Source organism: Pezoporus wallicus, unplaced genomic scaffold (genome assembly GCF_028554395.1).
Source record: "Pezoporus wallicus isolate ANWC-B61680 ecotype Strahan unplaced genomic scaffold, APGP_CSIRO_Pwel_v1 contig_6401, whole genome shotgun sequence".
NCBI lineage: Eukaryota > Metazoa > Chordata > Aves > Psittaciformes > Psittacidae > Pezoporus > Pezoporus wallicus.
In genome coordinates this window covers 2,752,377-2,768,733 of record NW_026638608.1, presented here as the reverse complement: position 1 = coordinate 2,768,733, position 16,357 = coordinate 2,752,377, and the positions used below count along the sequence as shown (strand labels likewise).

Genomic DNA, 16,357 nt, shown 5'->3' with positions numbered 1-16,357 from the left:
CATCAGGTCTCTCTCATTTGCTATCAGACACAGTGATTTCAGTGCAGCTTCTTCACAAAGACACAAAAGAGCCACCACAAACATATCTGCAAAGGCTGATGGAGCCTAACATGAGCTCAGGGAATGAAATGATCTTTGAGGAAAGACAAAGACAGCGAGAGCAGCAGAACCAGCAAGACTGACACAGAGGAAGACAATACCTAGAATGTACCTGTTCACCTGAGAGAAGAAACCCTGCCCCAGACTGTCAGTGTTCAGACTTTCACAGCCAGACAGCATGAGACAGCTTAATGCAGCATTAAGTAATCCCAAAACACATTAAGAGTAAATAAGGATGGAAACGGTACCCCAGTGCCCATGGCAGGGGGGTGGAACTGGATGATCTTAAAGTCCTTTCCAACCCAACCCATTCTACGATAATATGGCAGCATTTCACTGTGATGCCAGCACCACACTATTAAAGGTTACCATGAGCCATATCTACCTCTGCTCCTTCACACCTAAAACTATAGCAGGGTACCTTCCACTGCACACAGAAAGTTTTCGCCTCTTCTGATCACTGCTGGATTGAAGAGCTGTTGTGACAGGGCAGCAGATACAGACAGGAACTCCCAATGGTGCTCACAAGCCTTTCTGGGTTCACAGCTACTCCTCAGAAGCAGCATCAACACAATTGGGCCTATTCAAACACCAGGAGCCAACTCAGGATGCCCAGGCTCTCTCTTGTTACCACAGGCTGGAGGATACAGAAACACACACACGCACAACTCATGGTACTCACTGTGGCAGGCAGAGGGTTTCCAGCTATGAAAAGCTTCCTTTGCTTTCTTTAAGCAAGCTTGGAATAGACACTACTAATGCTAATACACGGCTGAGCACTTCACTTAGGGAATGCTGAGTTTTGGTGGCATCTAACATGGGGGGAAGAGGCAGGGAGCCAGGAAAACTTGTTAAACAGTGCATTTTCAGATCAGCAACCCTGAAGCTCATTGGCTGAAACAGCTTCTTCCCTCCGTGTTCTGACAGCACACCAAGAGCTGTCAGAGGGTGGAGAGTTCAGGCCAGTGCAGCAAACCTGATCCCAGGAAGAAAAGCTCACCCACTGTGGCAAAAACCAACAGACTTTGTGTGCTGGAGAGCTTAAAATGGAAACATTCTGTATGTGCCTCTTCAGGATGAGCCACCCAACAAAACTGCATCACTGCTACAGCCAGTGACTGGAAAACACGCTGATGGAAACTGATGCTATCTTTTGCCTCTCCCTCCTACCCATGAAAACGTCCTTATGAACACATTGTTGCATGTTTTTTGCAAGGGGGGAGAAAAATCACTAAGAAGCATTGATCAAAATAGATAATAAATAATCAAAATGGATTAAAAAAATAATCAAACCCATCCATTTTTTTTTTCCTTTAATTAAGCTCTTGTTTCTCCATCTAGATCCACAGAGTCTCCCCTTTCCTGGAGATCCCTACTCTGCTTATACTCTAAGCTACGGATGTACAGCTGTAAAACATCAACAGCAAACAGATACTTGTGAAATGCATCACACACAGTCCTGCCACTCTGGGGCTCTCAAAAGAGCTCTGTGTGCAATGAATTAAATTGGGGGGAAGAAGTTATCGATGTGTAGTGCATGTTGGTGCGGAAGAGTCTTCAGCACAGTAACCAACAACTCCATTTACCAAATATGCTGATTAAAAAGAAAGGAAAAAGACAAAAAGATTCACATTGACAATGAGAGAGTTGGGAGCTAAAAATAACCAGGCAGCTGCAGTTCCCACCTTATGCAATGAGGCAGAAGTGCTGCTTTGTCCCCCTCCCCAAGCACACGCACACTTCCTTCTTCATTGCAACATCAGAAGCTGCACTTGATGTTAAACAAGCCACAAAGTCCTGCCCAGGATTTAAAGTCACACCCCAGTAATTACATAAAATAAGCTCCTGGTACAAGTGGTTAAGAGGAAAAAAAAAAAAAGACAATTAATATACTCCACTTCCATTTTGCTTTTCATGCCAAAGTGTCCTGACTGCTCATAAAATAGAAAAGCAATTTTCGTTTCTGAGGTCTGCTCCCTCCACCCAGATGTGTCATTAAACCTCACTGCAGAACATCAGCACGTTCATCACACAGGGATCAACCCCCTCTAAACATGCAGCCTTTTAAGGAGAATATTTGAGGTGTATTTGATCTTTGTTTTCAAACGTGAAGCATGAAGGAGGACAGGGATAGTGAGTGAAGGAGAAAAAACACAGGAAACCTAGGAAAATACGGAAGTAAAACTCCCTTGTGCAGATGCCCCACTCAAAAGGTGGCTCTGGACATGAGAGGGATATATACAAAAGCAGCAAAGACCCTCCAAAGTCTTTGGAAGCTTCCACTAAAAAGGCAGTGCTCTCCTCTGAGCTGCCCTAACAAAGGGCAGCACACACCAATACAGGAATATAACCCCCCCTCCACATCATATACAGCTCCCCCTAAGACAGAATAAATGACACCACAGTTATCCAAAAGATTTTGTGCTCTACTGATACCCTGGCACAAAAAAGAGCAACTGGAAACCCACTGAGATGGCTCCAGGTCACACAGCTCATGTTAACCCACCTCCAGAGAGAACACAGCCCCATGGGGCCCAGCAGCCTGGGCAGGGTGTGCCACAAACCCAACCAGTAACCAAAACCTTCCTTACTGCGTGCAATGGGCACCAGTTAACCACCAACATGCAAGAAAACCAGGGTTAAATACCCTAGCTTTTAAAAACCAACCCAACCACCACTCTTCCTGCTTGTTGTTCCAGCCAAGACAGACCCCCCGTGACTGCCATCCGCTTCATTAGGTCATCCTGAGCTTTGCACTGCCCTCTCAAGTCAGACCTTAGCTGGAGGTAGGTAGATTCCACCCTCCATCCCCCTTCTACTAATAGTACTAGCAAACACTTGTGGTTCTGCAACGTCAGCACTAGGAAGTTCCTCCTGCCAGGCAGCCAAGATGAAGATACCTCTTCACATCCACACTCTCACCAGCTCCCACACAGCTTCCGAGCTGCAGGAGTACGAAAGCACAGGGAATTTCATCCAGACACCCAGCTGAGCTTCACAAGTGTTCTTAACTTATGAATGCTGGCACAGATGAAGCTGTCCTTTTTGTTTAAGGCAACCAGGAAGACAGAGATCACGAACATGAAAGTTCTCTGACTTCCTCTCTATGCACCCTTGAGACTTTTACCCACAACTTCACTGAGAGCAGCTGCAAATGTCCTTTGGATGGGGAGGCCCTGCCACCAGAAGCCATCATCACGGTTCCAGTTCCCTGGATGGCTTTGGAAGCTCAGCAGTGCTCGGGAATGTCTCTGTGGTGCTGCACTGCTCAGCTCAACTAAAGATTTGCCGAGAAGAAAGCAAGCAAACAGAAACTTTCCTCATTTCCATTAACGAAACAGTCCATTTGAAGAAAATTAGCATGCATTGGTGCTTCCCAGTCTAATTGTAGGTTCTTGGTTATACACTGCAAGTAATTCTCAAGAATAAATAGGACTTAAGAAATAACTTTTCACCTTCATATGATTCCTGTCATAGGGTGCCATAAGCAGACGTTTTACAGCTGCATATCTGGGTGGAAAATAAACCTTTGTGTCTGGCAACACCCATTTGCTTACATGGCATCACCTTCCAGTCAGTATTCTCAGTGCCTATGAGACAAGCATTCTGCTTCGGGTTTTCCCCCCACTTCTTAAAGCAGGGATATCGTTCAGTGTGTTTTATAGCCCACACATAACAACTAATACACAGCAAAATACATCGACCTCTCACAAAGTCTTTCCTTGTTTGTATCACATATCTAAAACACAGACCCATTTTAAAGTAAAAGCATGTGCAAAGAATGAAAAGCACCAAACTTGGGTTCCCTAAAACACTGGTCAGAAAATAAGGTAAAACACAGGAAAAGGAGATGTTTGAAGTGTGATTCACATCACCTTGGGCTCCAAACTGCAGGGGAAGACACAAGTGCTGTTAGAACCAACCAGGGCACAGGAAACAGAAAGTGAAACTTGCCGGTTTACTCGTTAACTTAAACTGCACAATGGGTTTTGTGATAGATAGTGCTTTATTTTTGTAAGAAAGACAACTCACAGTGTAACTGAGCGGTGCTGCCCCTACTTCCTCAGCGGGAAGCTTCTGCCTTCCAGCCCCATCCTCATTCCCCATCTGTCCCTACCCCAGACCTCTGCCTTTACCTCTGTAGTTATTCTGCAGCTGGATCGGTTTCTCACCTGTATCACACTCTAAAGGTCTGTGCCAACTCAACTAGGTGGGAGGAAGCAGAGGCCAAAGTAACAGCTGGGTTTAAGTCGCCTTAAAATTCCTGTTCATTCACAATTGATTCCATGCTCCCAAACCCTTGATCCCAACCTCCTCAAGCCCTGTGTTTCAACAGGAACCCGAGTTTGTGTTTTTCCTTCAGTCAATACACTTCAGATCTGTCAAGACACAGAAAACAACTTACTGACACAATCATGAAGAGAGGAAACTCCAAAGGCAAATGAAAATGGCTGGATTTAGACCTCAGTTGTCAAGGCTGTATCTTGACTTTCAAGTACGAGTGTGGCACTGCTGAGTTTTGAGAGTCATTAAAGTGTAATGAGGTACCACTGCTAATGACAAGGTTTAGTTTTAGAAAACCCTGATACCCCGACCATATCTTTCCTAAAACAGTTTTTTTCTCCTTTTCTTGCCTAACTGCTGGCCAGAAGATCAAATTCTAACAGGTACTTTATAAACACACTGTCAAAGGAGGTTTTAACAACTGTGACATGAGCATTCACAGAGAAGTTTCACAGCTTCTCAAAAGACAACCAGAGCTTGAACATCACCAAACCTTAAGAGGCTTTTAACATTTGGTTTACACCTTTTCATACGCTTTTAGTGACATGGTTTTGTGGTGGATTTGGACTCCTGGGGTAAAGGTTGGACTTGATGATCTTAAAGGTGTTTTCCAATGTGGTTGATTCTAATACTGTGCTCTAAAATGTCTCCTGCCTACTATATTTTAACGTTTAGTTCAATTTACAAAGTGCAAACAGGGCAGATTAAAAGAGCCAGGCAGATACACAGGGAAATTTCAGCTGAATATATAGTTATTCTTTTGGCAAGAAAGTGCTAAGGGCTCACCAGTGGCAGAATAAGTAATCATCATGCTGCTAAACTGCCAAAATCCACTCAGTCTGCAGCATGACCTGCATGCAAACCCAGCCATGAAGCAGAAATGAAATGCTCAAGGCAGACTCCAACAATGAATGCAGATGCTCCAGTTCTGCTCCAGAGCACTCTGCTCCAGTACTGCAGCAGCCTGTATCTACCCAGGGTAATAGCAGGTGAAGCCAGGAACAGCTCCTATCATAGCTGAAGCTATTAAAGCTCCTTAATGAATGGTCTAACAATAACCCAGGCACAACCAGTTCTCTCATTGCGAGGGCCTTAACCATAATAAGCCCCTTGAACATTCCTATAGTGTTTCCCAAAGATCTCGCAGCACGAGGCTACTAACTGTGCTCTCAGAGCACTGTGAAGCAGGGATTACTCAACCTTTTTTTTTTCTCCTTTCATTTAAATACAGATAAAAAACTGAGGCGAAAGCTAGCAAATGACTTCCCTGTGGATACCCAGCTGACTAGTGCCATGCAGAATCCAGATCTTCCAGATTCCAGCCCTGTCACCAGCCAAAAGGCCATCATTATGAAGAAAGAAATTAGTCTGGTCTTATAAATAACATTTGAATATAAGCCTGCCTAAAATATTTGCAAGGAGCTGACCTTAAAACACCAGCAGAGCTGCACTGGTAGCCTGGGGCTCCAGTCACCAGCTTACTAGTCGGGGGTTCTTGTCCCTGTGTCTCTCTGGATGTCTCCAGAACCTGAATCCGATCCAAACTGCGCAACAGATCAGACCACAACCTCATCTGACCACCGCTGGCTGGTTTGGGCTCAGCGCATCAAGAAATAGGAAGACTGCTCAAAAATACAAACAATGCTGTTCTAAAATACTCAGGTAGCAGGAAAAAGAACCAAGCCTTAGTCAGCAACTTGCTGCTACTTTATTCTGAGGCACTAAATGATCATAGTCAGCCCGGCAGAAACCTCACTGTAACATGCAGCTGGAAGCATGAAACACAGAAAAGAGCCCCAACAGACCTCGATTTTGGAGCATTTTAGTCAGCCTTTATGATCTGAACTGTTGCTATTGGCTATCACACATTTACTTGCAATTTCTCCTGCTCTCGAATGCACGAGTTCAATGTATTTTGACTTATTTCATACAGTGCTAAAAAGAAGCAGGTTCTTTTCTGCATTACAGCTTCCAACACCTGCAGCAGGGTTAATTCCTGGACTACATTTCCTGCAGCAAAATACTAAGCCCAATACTGATTTTGCAACCAAAAAAGCCTCTCCCGTGCTTCTGTAAGAGTCTAACTTCATTTGAAATTACATATTCCTGGCAAGGCAACCCCCTAAAATACAACACAGAAAATTGCAAAAGCAGAGTAAAAGTGAACAAAGACTTTGTGAGGTTAAAAAAGTAATGCCAGTAGTTAGTTATTCTGGTTTTAGATACCTGCATTACTACCTGCCACCTTCCCGGGCCATTATCAAACTGCTGAAACACACAACCTATTACAACTGTAACAGGATCTTTTAGTCTCTGGGAAGAGCTGGAAATGGAAAGCTTGTTATCTTCCAAGGGGATCCTCCAGAGAGAAAAGACACCACACGGAAATGCACACAAGAAATTGAGAAACAGCTACCTGAATGGAACAAGGAGCTGGAATGTTTCTTTTATTTCTGTTCCTCAGTGGAGCACCAAAATGTGATTCGAGGCTTTTTTATGGGTACATAAAAACCACCTGATTTTGGCTGTCTGCTTCCCAAATGACCCAAAACTCCTGGGTATGAAAACATGAGGCTCTCCCACTTCAGGATCAGGCCGCTTCATGCAGAAGCAGCAGAGTGAAAAACTCAGTGCGCTCTCCCCAGGATGCCAAAACTGGTTCCATTAGTATGCAGTAAAGCACCGCCTGACTGGGGCGAAGCGGATGAGACCTGTTAACAGAGACTGTTTCCATCCCAGCTCACATTTAGGGCTCCATTATCTTATCTGCTCTGCCACTCGCATACTTCCCAGATAAGAAATGTCGTGTGTCTCCCCCCCCCCCCCCTTTTGAAAGGGGCTTGCTGTTAAAACTGACAAGACAAACAACGTTCAGATTAAAAATAAGTTAAATAGTTAAATTCATTCAAGACTAAGATATTCTGCGAGTGGAAAGGGAGGATTTTCTTGATTTCAGTTCATTTGCATGCTTTAGGACAACGATCAGGTCATCTGAAGTTGAGAAACTGCTCAAGAGTTGGGAGGGGAGAAAAAACAGCCTGTTTTCCTTTTCCAATCTATGACTAAGAATGAGGCAAGCGAAGGGAGGATCTAAGATCCTGAAGGCGATGGCAACAAGAGGTCATTAGTTAATTCCCTCAGCAATAGATACTACTTCCTTTTATTAAAGAACAGCACATTTTTACGCTGTCACATACTTTTTTCCTTAAGGATACAGCATAACCTTTACCTGAACCAGTCAAAAGAAGCATCAAGAAACACACCAGAAGCCCTGAACTGAAAGGCACATTGTCACAAACCAAGAATAAGACTCACCTGATTGTTATGCAAAAACCTGAAAGTTAAGAGAGGACTTCCATACTTTCTTACCACCAAAAAGTACCACCAAATTTGGCATAAATCTGTTTTAACCAGGGCTTTACTGTTCACAAATAAACTGCAGTCAAGTTTTTACTAGAAGAGACAAACCCCATTCTAAGTTTCAAATGAAGGTTCCTGTTGTTGCTTAAATCCTTTTTGATAAAGCTTACTCAATGTACCCTTATGAACAACTGTTTATTATCTATATTACTACAGCACCTGTGAGCTTCAGTAAGACCTACAAAGCCACAGCAGCAGTGATGCCTGCTCTGAAGAGATTATCATCATCTAAAAGATGAATAGTTAAGAAACACAGGAGAGCACAAGGAAATAGGTACTTATGCTCTCTGTACCTGCACTTTACTGCTTTCCCTTGTGCTCTGGAAGGATCAAGGTGTTAAGTTTTCTTCCTCCACCTGCCTCACCACAAAAACCCCTCCAGAAGTCCTGTAAAGACAAAAAAACCCATCTAGATGTTTAATGAAACACCCAATGAGTTCTCATACTCACTCCAGGGCAACAGGCACATCCACAACTTTTGGAAGAGCCCCAGTTTAATTCACTTAAAGGAATTCTTTGCAGATTTACCACTAGCACACAGGAGCGCATCCACCACACAGCAGCAGCCAGAGCTGTTTACAAAGCTTTCTGCTCAGTGTTAGACTGAAAATCCAAACTCTTTTTGCTGTGTAATAAATCAGTGCTCTGCATTTAACAATTTTCAGCAGCACCATATGCTATGTGGTCCCATATGTTCCATTACAGGGAAGAAAAACATCATCTCAACATGAATCATCAGTGACTATATTCTGTAAATCTGGCTTAAACTCTCACAGCATTCAGAGGCAACCCCAAATAAATCTGCTCAATTTTCGGCCAGATTCTGTGTACCAGAATTGCAGATCATTTAGTTAAAATTAAGGGGGAAAAAGAGCTTTAATGTAGGAGTAAGCACACTATTTGCATCTCTGCAGAAGCAGCCTCACCAAGCACAAAATTTGGCACTCATTTATCAATTCCAATCTAATAATGACATCCTGCTCATAAAATGATAATATCTGGTAGTCATAACACCTTTCATCTAAACTGCTTAATGTCTGTGAAAATATGTACACTACTTACAAGATTCATTCCTCCCAGTGCTGCAAAGCAGCTACTCTGGAACGTGGCATTTGCCACGTTCTGCATCACAGCCATTCTGGAGAGAAGTTTGTAAGAAAAGTATAAACCCCAAACAAAGCCAAAGCAAACCCATGTTTGTGTGTCAGGCTATAGGGAAACACAGCAGACAGTGGATAGCTTCCTACAGAGAAGTTTATGCAGGACTTCGGGGGTAACAACTCCACTCTTCAAGTGACAAACAGCTTTCTCTCTCTTCCCAAAGCCACTGCTGCTTGTGTTGAATCAAAGTCACAAAGGCCTGAAGTCACGGCACACCAAGGGCCCTTCTTCTGAGGAATAACTTGGTCTCTTGGGCAACCCAGCATCAGAATTAACAGAGTGACAGCAAAAAGGGGGTGCAGATGGGGGGGGGGGGGGGGTCACTAGGTGCAAACTTTAAATGCAACCTGATGAAGATATGTTCAGCTGAATGAGTTATGTTCTCGAGATTTGCCCCATTAACCCCCACTATCCAACCATGCCCAATTATATTAATATGCAGAAAGACAGACTGAAATTAAGCTTAATTTTGAACTTAATGTCCTTACTTGAAAGCCTTTTGTAGCTCAGGAGGAAGACATGCAACTGCACGTTCCCACTTCACTATTGGCTTCATTAACTTCGAAAGAAACCAGAGTCCATTTTGACCTAATATTCAAGGTGGGGGAAAAAACAGTAATTACATCCACATCAAGCTATTACCTGTTCAAGGGCATAAGTGCTTCAGTAACAGCTCAAACTTGTTTTGTAAGCTGCCTAGATTAAATATGAAATTTCCCTGCCCTTACAAATTAAATTAACAATTTTTGACACAAAGGGAAAGTCCAGTAAGAACAACACAAACACAAGGCTGAGGATATAAACAAGCCAACTTCCAGACTGCCCAAATCCAATGCATTCCTTGCCATCCTCAGTAAGAATGAGCTTACTCAAGCCACCCAGCCCACCTCATTTCAATAACTTCTTTGCATTCACTTCTTTAAAAAAAAAAACAACAAATACTAGCTGCACTCCAGGCTACTTCTATCTGAGAGCAAAACCTATGGACCTTTATAAACATAGAATCATAGAATGGTTTGGGCTGGAAAGGACCTTAAGCTCATCCAGTTTCAACCCCCTGCCATGGGCAGCAACACCTTCCACTGGAACAGCTTGCTCCAAGCCCCTGTGTCCACCCTGGCCTTGAACACTGCCAGGGATGGGGCAGCCACAGCTTCTCTGGGCACCCTGTGCCAGCGCCTCAGCACCCTCACAGGGAAGAGCTTCTGCCTTATATCTAACCTGAACTTCCCCTTTTCAAGTTCAAACCCATTACCCCTTCTCCTATCACTACAGTCCCTGATGAAGAGCCCCTCCCCAGCATCGTTGTAGCACCCTTCAGACACTGGAAGCTGCTCTGAGGTCTCCACACAGCTTCTCTTCTCCAGGCTGAACAGCCCCAGCTTTCTTAGCCTGCAAACATAAAAATTTCACATTTCCAATGGGAAGTAAAAATAAAATACTGATGTAATAGCTCTACAGAATAAGGACAAGATGGCATGTTAGAAGCATTGCTCTCTAATACTGCTAAGCGGAGCTTTACAAAGAGTCAACAGAAGCTGCCACAGTATCACAACTAAGTAGGAGGGCAGTGGGATTTCCAGCATCCTTCAGGAGCTGGATGACCACACCCAATTAATTTACTTTAATTTCTATTTCAACTTTCCTGCTCATTAATCAGGAGCTGAGGTTCGCACAGATCACAGCTCCTGGTGTGCAATACCCATGATGATTTTATGTAGTGTGCGCTGCACGATCACACTGCATGTGCTGCAAACGCACGCAGCAGACCCAAGTGAAACACCAGAATGTGTCCTACCTATGGAAAAATAGGAAGAGATATTTCCTCTTTCATACCCAGAGTATCCATGGAACCCCAGTTTTATCAGATCAATACTTTCTACAGTATGTTTCACTCAATAAAGTCAAACAAACCTACCCAGTGACTTCAGAGCGCGATAACAGGACCGCGGCAGGAAAACTCCCTGAGCTGCCCTGCAAAGAACTCCTGAACAAGCAGCTGAAACGCACTTGCTCAATGTTCATGACACAGCACTAAGCCAGAGGCAATCAAATCGGGCTGGTTCAATCAATGATCTTCAAATAAGGAAGTAGTTTGAAAATCGTAAGCTTAAAGCACTCTTTTAGGCTTACTTTTTCTGTTTCTTCCCCCCTCTGCTGTGTGAAAGCACATCTGTTAAAAAAGCTGAGCATGTGCTGAAGTACAATTCCATAAAAATCTACTACTTGAATAGCTGGGATATCAAAATTGTACTTTTATTCAAACACAGTTTGCTGTAAATGCTGTGCCTGAACCACAGAGTGGTTCTGCTGAAAGAATCTGAATTCTTTTAGAGCAAAAGGTTGCTTTGCTATTTAAAAACATTAACCTTAGACACTAAGTTTTCTTCCCTGTACAATCAACAAATAAATAAAATGGAAAAACGTTTCATGAACATCTCCTCTGCTGTCATTCCTCAGGGCCTGAATGCTGCAGCATTTCATGAAGCTACAGAATAACCGGAGCAAAAGACTGTAAATGGAGCAAACAACTAACCTGTGTTCCTGGTCCCAAGTCACTGCCCCTGCCCCTTGTGCAGCACACACTGCTGCCCCTCTCCTTCCCACCTCAGGGGTTCCTCAGCAGCCTCTATCAGCCCAGCAAACTCCAGCCCAGCTCCATACCAAGGTTTTCTCCCACAGGCATGGCAGCTAATTCAAGTCAGAAGAGACAGAGCCCACTTCTGTTGAACGACCACCCCATCCTGCAACACACATTGAATAGCAAAAGCCTCTTGACACAAGGTCCATGTTGAGAATGCACATGAGGAGAAATAGCTCATTTTGAAAAGTGTTGACTCACAAGGATCCTTTTTAATCCTGATAAGGAATGCAACAAAGCAAAAGTACCTACAGAGAATCACTGTAAAGAATACACATATAGAAGAATTCATTTGCGATCTGAAAACCCTCCCACTGGGAAGATGGAAACAGCCTACCTCAAGTTTTCCTCGAATCAGATGCCAGAGGAAGTTATACACAAGAAAACTTGATTTGACAAACTACAAACCACACATTAATGCAGATATTAACAGTTTGCAGCCTCACTGTGAGTGCAGAAAAGGTATCTGTCAGAACTTCAATGTTAAAGAAGAGTTTGTGAACAGGTATTTAGATTGAAAGCACTCTCTATATTGTTACATTATGCCCTGGGAGCTCAGAATTAGCTAGCTACCAGAAACAACACAGTTTTAAAGACATAAACAGAGATGAACAAGCGTGGTGTATTACTTCACAAGCAACTCATTATCAGTGTAGCAATACCGACACGTGTGCACTAATAAATCTAGTACAAGATACATTAAACTAATGACCACTAGCAAAATAAGCTACATGACACTGCAGCATTTTAAACACTTGCTGAAGATACATAAACAGACCTTGGAGCCTGGAGCCCGCTCACCCTCACCCAAACAGGAGCACCATAATCTGCAGCCCTAGAATCATAGAATGGTTTGGGCTGGAAAGGACCTTAAGATCATCCAGTTCCAACCCCCGCCATGGGCAGGGACACCTCACGCTAAACCATGGCACCCAAGGCTCTGTCCAACCTGGCCTTGAATACTGCCAGGGATGGAGCACTCACAACCTCCCTGGGCAACCCATTCCAGTGCCTCACCACCCTGACAGGAAAGAATTTCCTCCTTATATCCAATCTAACAGCAGGATCCATACCTGCCAGCATTTATAATGGAAACGACAGTGGGAGAATCGAACAGCCCTGCTGCGCTCTTACCCAGCTCACTTTTAATGAGGCTGCGTGATTAAAACAGCTTCCACAGGAGAGGTGGGGAGCGTCCCACATCCATCCACAGCCCGCAGCTTCTGCTTTAGATCACTGTACGGCGGCGAGGGGGGGGGACACGGTTCGAAAGCCTCTCGGCCACAAAGTGGAACTGAGCACAGCTAGCTCTCCTATGGGTGAAACCCTGCGAGGAGGCCACTCCAGCACCTCCTGTGCGGCTGTTTGTAAGCAAACATGGCAGCTGGCGCTGGATGTGTGCTGAGCTGAGCACTCGCACACCTATGAGCTCAGGGTTCAAGCGCTGGAGCCCGGCCCAAGGGAGGCCGCTGGGTACGGACAGCAAACCCCACAGCGAGCTGCTCTGCTCGGGCTGAGGAAGAGACCAGGGAGAACCAGAAAGCTACTGCTCAGGGGTACTACATTTGAGCAGTATCACCTATAGGATTCGGGAGTTAATTCTGCTTATGTTCATGCGGGAAGACACAAATATATATATCTATGAAACGAATACTTAGGGCTTAGTACTTGCCTAGTGTCCTCCTCCTTTCTCCTTCCCACACAAACTCGAGTACTACTAGATGACATTCAGCACCCCCAGTAAATCACTTCTCGATGTCATTAAAAGGACAGGCACATCTGCCAGCACCAGACCTACGCAATTACTTCCAACTCAGCCTCAAGAAAGCTGACAGCAACCGAGCTCCCCTGCGCGCTGGAGTTTCACTAGGCCGATACCGGCGCCGTTCAAACGCCTCGCTCGCGAACGCACCCGAGGGATAACCCCAACGAACAAACGCCGTTTATCCGAGCTGGGGCAGCGTCCCCGGTTTGCAGCTGAAGGAAACGCTTTCCCCCTCCCCTCTCTTCACGTCTACCCTCTGCTGTCCGGTACCTCCAACTTCCCACAGCGCGCTCAGCCAACCCGGGACAGCACCGCACGGAGCCGCTCCTCCTGCAGCCACCACCGCTGCCCCCCATGACCAGCCTGCAGCCCCGGGGGACCCCCAACCGCAGGCACACCCCTGAGGGAGCTCCGCCGGGAGGCACCGCCGGACACCCCCCCCCCGCCCCCCCCACGGCCCGGCAGCAGCAAAGTGGTTTTTTAGCCCCAAAAACCACTGCCCCCCCCACCCTCCCTCCCCGGTGGGACCCGCCTGTCAGCCGGTTCCTCCGCGCTGCCTCTCACCTGGAGCCGGCCAGCGGCAGCGGACACGTCCGGAGAGAGGCGTGAGGAGAGCAGAAGGGGAGGTGAGGGGAACGGAACGGAGCCGTGCCCGTCCCGCCGCTTCCTGCCACGGCCCCGCCGCCGCCTGAGGTGCGGCTCCCCCTGCCAGGCGCGCCCAAGCACTCGGCGATCGGCTCCACGGCCTGCCCGCCGCGGGCGGGAGGGAGCAGCCGTCGGCGCTCGGCTACGCAGGGGAGGCGGCGGAGCGGCACCGCCGCATCGATGAAGTATCGGCACTCGACCCAGCCGCCTGCGCACGCTCCGCTTGCCAAGGGCTGGCCGTTAACGGCCGCGCTGGAGCCGCCCTCCAGAAGAGTCCTGTGAGGGCCTGCGGCGGGCGGTGTCCGGGTCCGTAACGGGGCCGGTTTGTGTGTGGGGGGTGGTGTCGGGGCCCACAGCGCGCTCAGGTGTGTGAGGGGCCTCTGGCAGCATCAGGTGTGTGAGGAGTGGTGTTGGGCGCAGTGAAAAGGCCGCTCATGAGGCTTTAAATGCTTGCTAAGAGGGTCAGGGTAGCTGCGGTAGTGCCGGTGGGTGCTGTGGTGGGTCACGGCAGGAGGAGACTCCTCGTAACAAAAAACCCACCCAAAAAGCTCTGGTCTGACTTAGTGGTGATGCCTTAAGGAGGAAAAGCCTCAAAGGGGAAGAAGGAGCATTAGCAGTGGTTAAGAGGTCTGGTTTTAGCTCAGAGAAGAGATAGGGTAAGGTGGTTTAATGCTATTTCTGCCACACTGTTTCTCTACAGCCTCTGAATCTAGAAGCAAACAGTTTTTTATAGCTGTTAGAGACTCAACAGTGGCCTATTCCCTTTTAGTTCTTTTTTAATTGCTTGCCTTTTCTTGTTAAAGAAAACTGAAGAAGCAGATCTTTATCTTCTATCAGCACCTCATGCAACCTGACTCTACTAACTTGTTTCTAACAGCTGTTCTCGTAGCACCATCATCATACAGCCTTTTGAAACCTAAGGTACAGAAACTTGAAAGCTATGTGTTCCAGGTGAAGGGTGTTGGTGGTGTTGGTATGTGTTCTGTGCTTCAAAGGCCAAGGTACTGTATTACATGTTTCCTCATTGCAGTCATCTAATTTATACAATAAATGAGCTGCCATGATCTCTGTTTATAAGCTGAGCTTCATAACTCTTTTTTTTCTCTGTTTCTTACAAATGGAAGGAAAAAGTGACTTCTGTGTCAGCTGTTCTGTGAATAGCTGCTGCTGACAAAGCAGGAGGCAGGAATCTTTCTTCAGACTGAATGTAGATAAAACAATGGACAAGTTGGGGTGAGAGAACCAGCTTTAATGAAAACATGAGCCTAGAGCAACAGCTTGCCAGAGAAGTTCCAGCTTCCCCTGATAGCTCGTTGGGGTGTAGACAGTTAAGATTTTGCATTTGTAAGGGAAACAGGGCATTCCTTAAAGCTGAACCTCCTCCCTTGGGTTCCCACTGGATGCCTGAGAGATGACAGTAGAGGGTGTCTCCAGAAGGCTAGTATTAAACATGAGGAATTAGTCCAGAGGGAGCAGCAGCAAGTGCAGTTCCACTGCTGACCACAGAATGAGCTAAAACCTTTGCATCAGCAGCTGTGTGCAGTTTATTTCTCACTGGCTGCACACAGCTCCTTCGGTTCAAAGGGTTCCTGTGTGCCCTCCCATTAATAAATGCACCAGCCCTTTATGTGATGTGTGAGGGGTGGGATGCTCTCAGGGGATAAATCAGCTTCTGCAGAGTGTTCAGGCAGTGTCATGTGGGGTAAATAAACCTCATAAGGGCAGTCTTGGTTGAGACACACCTGCAACTGGTTTGGTATCCACAGTGGTACGAACCAGGCTTGCAGGAGCATCTTCATGGCCTCCTCTGGACTCGCTCCAACAGCTCCATATTCTTATGTTGGAAAGATGGAAGAGATGCAGGCAGGAAATGGAAATGAACTGGGGGAAATAATATTTATAAAGCATTAAGGGGGCTCTGGTTAGTTTTGAGAGAGGGCTTTAGCCAGTTCCATTGCTGTTTTTAACTGTGTGACCCTATGACTTGGGAAAGTTACTTGAACAATTGAGCTAGGTGGGGAGAAGACAACCCCATGGGCACTGGGTACAGTATGGGCATCCAGTCAGCTCACTGGTGCCATGTGGCAGCTGCCACCACTCCCTTTCCTGTTCTGCCCTTGGCTGCAGGCAGCCCTAAGCAAGGGGAAAGGTAAAGGGTTGCTTTAAATCAGACACCGAGTGCTGGGAGGTGCCCTCACTGGTCCTGGCTTTTGGCCTCTTCTCCTGGAAAAGGTGGTTTTGACCATGCTTGGCAGAGTGTTCTGAGTTAAGCATTGTCAGTCAGGGCAAACAGATCTTTGAGGCGAGCGGCAGGGAAGCAAAGTGCCTACACTGTGTTGTTA

General features: G+C 46.1%; 1 protein-coding gene and 1 long non-coding RNA gene across 4 annotated transcripts in view; one reads left to right on the top strand and one right to left on the bottom strand.

Annotated features, from left to right (window-relative positions):
* TAOK3 (TAO kinase 3) overlaps positions 1-13,991 on the bottom strand; it is an 88,669-nt gene extending 74,678 nt beyond the window's left edge. For all 3 annotated transcript variants that reach the window (XM_057411240.1, XM_057411242.1, XM_057411241.1), the window contains exon 1: positions 13,935-13,991. The gene's annotated coding sequence lies outside the window, so the exon portion shown is untranslated. The remainder of the gene's footprint in view (positions 1-13,934) is intronic.
* LOC130600171 (uncharacterized) lies at positions 3,039-7,687 on the top strand. The gene is made up of 3 exons (XR_008972389.1): positions 3,039-3,299; positions 5,615-5,836; positions 7,594-7,687. It is a non-coding gene; the product is annotated as an uncharacterized LOC130600171 (long non-coding RNA).
* Positions 13,992-16,357: the final 2,366 nt, after the last annotated feature.